Raw genomic sequence first — 5,163 nt, forward strand, 5'->3', positions numbered from 1 at the left:
AAAGATCCAAGCCAACCCAAAGGTCCAAGCGAACCCACAAATGATCGCTCTACTTTCTAGGGGGAGGGTTCGTCTACATCAAAGCGCTCTGATTTGCCTTTCCAGGGGGAGAACCCATCTCCAACAATGAACCATGAAAGTCCAATCGAGGGGGAGAATTCTGAACCTGATGTTGAAATTGTTTCATCGTTCGAGGAGGAGAATAGTAATACGAATGATGATGACATTCAGTCAGAATTTGAAGAAGAAGTCAATGCCGAATTGGATCCTGCTTATGATCCTAACTACCCTCCTCTCACTAAATGGAAAAAAGATCATCCGAAAACTCAAGTTATTGGTGAACCATCTGAGGGAGTTCTTACATGCTCTCAACTGAAAGCGAAGCAAACAGCTCTATTCTCTCAAGTAGAATTCTACATGTTTAATTCATTTGTCTCCAAGATTGAGCCGAAAATGGTTAGCACTGCACTTGATCACTCTGGTTGGGTACAGGCTATGCAAGACGAACTCAATGAGTTTGAGCGAAACCGAGTCTGGAGACTAATTCCTACACCAAAGGATGCATATGTGGTTGGATTAAAGTGGGTATTTCGGAACAAGATGGACAAAGAAGGGAACGTGATACGCAACAAGGCAAGAGTAGTGGTTAAAGGATATTGTCAGGAAGAAGGTATAGATTATGAAGAAACCTTCGCTCCTGTAGCAAGGTTGGAATCAATTCGGATCTTTCTGGCCTACGCTGCTCACAAGAATTTCGAAGTTTTTCGAATGGACATCAAGTGTGCATTCTTGAATGGAGAACTATAAGAGACCGTATGTGTGGAGCAACCACCTGGATTTGTGAACGAGAAGTACCCTGATCATTGCTATATTCTGGTAGTTTACGGTTTAAAGCAAGCCCCGAGAGCCTGGTATGAAACACTAACTCGCTTTCTAAAAATGTCAAAATTCAAACAAGGTTCGGTTGACCCAACCTTCTTTCGCAAGAAAGAGGGTAACCATTTAATGATCGTCCAAATCTATGTCGATGACATCATCTTCGGTTCTACGAATCCTAGCTTAACGGCTGAATTCCGAAAGTTGATGGAGACTAAATTTGAGATGAGCTAAATGGGTCCGATTAACTTTTTCCTTGGACTGAACATAAGACAGGGACCAGAAGGCATATTCATTAATCAGGAGGCTTACACGAAGACTCTACTGGCGAAGTTCGGTATGATGGGAGATTCTAAAGTAAAGGTTCCAATGACATTCAGAACGAAGCTAACACCATCTCTGGAGAAACCGATTGCTGATATGACTCTCTATCGTCAAATGATAGGGTCTCTAATGTAGTTAACAACTAGTAGACCAGATATTGTGTTTTCTGTCTGCTATTGTGCCAAGTTCCAAGCTAATCCACGTGAACCTCATATGGTGACTGTGAAAAATATCATAAGATATTTGAAGCGAACCTCATCTCTCGGTCTCTGGTACCCTGCGAAATTAGGTTTCTTTGTTCCAGCATTCTCCGATGGCGATCTTGGAGGATGTGGTTTAGACCGAAAGAGCACAGCTGGTGGGTTTCAATTCCTTGATGAAAAACTCGTTAGCTGGCAATCCAAGAAACAAACATGCGTGTCTCTTTCTACGGCCGAAGCTGAATACATCGCCGCAGCGTCTTGCACTTCACAGGTCATATGGATACAAAGTCAGCTTAGAGTCTATGGCCTAAACATGAAGAAAATTCCCCTCTATTGTGAATCAGAAAGCGCTATTCGGATATGTCACAACCCAGTGCAACACTCGAAAACGAAACATATAGCACTGAGATACCACTTCATCAAGGATCACGTAGAAGATGGTAACGTTGAGATCCACTTTGTTCGATCCGCTGATCAATTAGCTGACATCTTCGCAAAAGCCTTACCAGAAGCAAGTTTTAATAAAATACTCCAAGGCTTAGGAATGATGGAAGTTGAGTCAGTACTGAAACCCCTTTCACCTCATTAAAATTACGCAAGCGAAATAGAGCGAACGCTCGGTCTATTTCGGTTCTAGATTTTTCGGGAACCGAAATGAACCGAACGCTCGGTCCATTTCGCTTCATCACTCCAAAGGTGAAGTTTCGGTTGTATACTCTGTACACTATGTATACCTTTTTCTCAATTCGTTTTATGTTTTTCATTTCTTTTCATAAAACCCAAAAATATTTTCTTTTCTGTTTTTATTTCTTTTCAGAAAAATTCATAAAATCCAAAAATATCTTCTTTTCTATTTTTATTGTTATTTTTCAGAAAAATCAAAATGATCAAAAATATTTTATTTTGTGTTTAGTTTTATTTTTTTTCCTTTTTCACATATAAAAGCAAAATACCAAAAATATCACACTGAAAGGACTCTTGGATAGCTTCCACTGATGGAGCTGGGGCAGGTATAACTCTCTTTCTTTGTACTAGCTACATGTCCCTAGAAGCATGCTGCTGCATGTTGTCCAAAGCCTCAAGGACTTCAAGTGAAGCCTTACTGATTCGATATATACAAATCGATTCTTCCTAATCAGGCTGATAAAATCACTTAAGTCACGAGCTACCTTACTCTTCTCATATTGAATTTAGAGTTTTCTGCTCGGTCCTTACTATATAGCAGAGGTACTTTCGGTTCTTTAACCACCTTCACACTTTTCTCCATCACTTTCGGTTCATAATAGTAACCCTTGAGACTCTCATAATTTACCACTGAGGTTTATGGTAACACAACATCTGTGTTCATGATCTTAGTTTCGTCAACCACGATCTAAGTGAAACCCAAAATCCAACACCTACAATGAATTGACGGTGAACAATCACATGTTCTAGTTTTCACACAAGTATTAACGAAACCACTTTAGTGGAAGGTACCAAGAAATCTCTTTTCATTTTTTGAGCGATCTTTATGAAATTGTCTAACACCAAGAATTTTCTACCCAAAAGATCCAGTTTATTTTCGTTTTTGAGATTTCTAAAATATCATCAAGTCACTGCAAAATAATCAAACCTACTTGTTTTATAGACTACACCGGTCTCACAAGTACTTCATCCAACTTTCGGTCTTATATCAAGTTCCGTAGTTCGATTGAAACAAAAGCCACCCTATTAGCCTTACACTGAAAAGATGCCTTTCAATGCTTCTTAATAAGCATTTGATTGTATTTTAACGGGAAACGACACATACACTTCTAAGTCCCTCTTGACTTTGAAGGAAGAGATTCGTGCCCGGGATCCACAGTTTTGTGTCTTAATTGACATCACTTATATTCCACAAATACTTTGTTTTATTTCTTTTCTTTGGCACTCTAATGCACGAAGATCTTTATGATTTTATACAAGTCTTGATCATGGTACTAATGGCTAATTCTCAGATCTGTAGTTTCGGTTCAATACGTAATGATATTTGACTATGTTTGGAAGCAAAGGCTAGACAATTCCAATGAAAGCAAAAGGATGAGTCCCATTTCAAAGGGAATTTGAAGCGTTTAAAAAAAATTAAAGAGGCGGTGAATGGATAAGACTTTAAAAGGCACGTGAATTTGAACTTTTTCCTTTTCTCACGCCGCCTGACGCCATTGACACACTTTTCGGGGTAACAGTTGTCAAATCATGCTTTTTCAGGCGTTGATTCAGAAAATCGTGCAAATATCACTCCAGATTTTTCTCTCTCCTGGTAATTGTATAAAGGGTTTTCCCACCTCCCTTTTACGTCTTTACTACTTACAAAACCCTCTCGAGCATTAAACGGCGATTTCTCTCTACTGTTCATATTCTTCACTTCAAGCTTCAACAATGGATGACTCATCGTCTGTTCAAGAACAAAGCGCATAGTCGTCGCTTCTCACCATCAAGCCGAATCAAAATCTGATTATCGACCTCTCTCCTTTTCAGTATGATCCTTACATGCTTCAGGTGGTTGAATGCCTCAAATATTCACCACTTGTGATTGCTCTAACCAAGGTGGAGTCTGTCCCGATGTCTTTCCTTTCTCAAGTTTATTCAACGGCGTCATACAATAAAGCGTAGGAGATGATTTTCTTTGAGGTTTTGGATCAGAAGACTTCGATTTCAAAGGTTAGATTTTGCTCATTGCTAAGGCTTGTCCTCGACGACTCCATGGTAAACCCAGATTCAATCAACACGACACAGCTTTTCACCATGTTTTACGATATGGGGTACACTGAAGTTCTTACCACAGTGCCAAAGTTCAAGAAATGATGTCTTCCTCCACAATCGAATGGTCTATTCACTCTTCTTTTCAAGGGTTTATCGGAGAGAGTTGCAGGGTCTGACGGGGCAAGCAAAGCGTTTATGAGTCTTCTATATGGTCTTTACCATGGGATCAACATGGACTATAGGTCTATTCTCTGGCCTCAACTGGTACAAAGCCTTACTTCGTCTTCTCGTTATTCTGAAATATCATGTGGTAGGTTTTGGACCCTTGTTACTCAATGGGCAATGGAGAAAATCCACATTCCAACAATGGCAGATTCTTTGATGTCATTTATTGCCACTTTTCACACGACGGAGATCATTGTCGCCGATCCAACCAAATTTCTGTTCATCGGTTCCATTCCTGAATCTATGTACAAGTGTGTTTCTGGGGAAAGTAAGCTTATTAGTGAATACAAGAAGCTTCCTCCTACGAGACCGAGGCAACTCACCCCTGAAATGCAAAACTCACTGGATGTTGCTGATAAACCAGCGAAACGAGGGAAGAAGGCTGATCAACGTAAAAGCGAGAAGGAAGGACATGCATCTAAAGCTGCTCCGCCTAAAAAGAGAAAGTCAAAACAAGCTGCTCCTTTCGCTCCTAAAAAGCGAAAGATCAAGAAGAAGGAGCCCAAGCCAAAGGCTCAGTCTTCAAGTGATTCAGACTATGTTCCCTCTGCCCATCAACCCGAACAAGTGTCAAACGAAAGTGAAAGTTCTCAAGATGAGAGTTCGCTCCGAGGGAATATGCCTCCAACTTCACCGGCTCATCATGGTAACCAAAACTCACCTCCTTCCTCTCCTACTCGCTCTGTTCCTATAACTATTGCTCCATGCCCTCCTCCAATCTCTTCTTCAACTGCAACCTCTATACCAATCCCAACACCCTTATTCACCAAAATTACCACCACCACCACTACTCCAACCGAACCTCAAGTTCGTG

Source organism: Lactuca virosa, chromosome 3 (assembly GCF_052849685.1).
Source record: "Lactuca virosa cultivar CGN04683 chromosome 3, Lactuca_virosa_CGN04683_v6, whole genome shotgun sequence".
Lineage (NCBI taxonomy): Eukaryota > Viridiplantae > Streptophyta > Magnoliopsida > Asterales > Asteraceae > Lactuca > Lactuca virosa.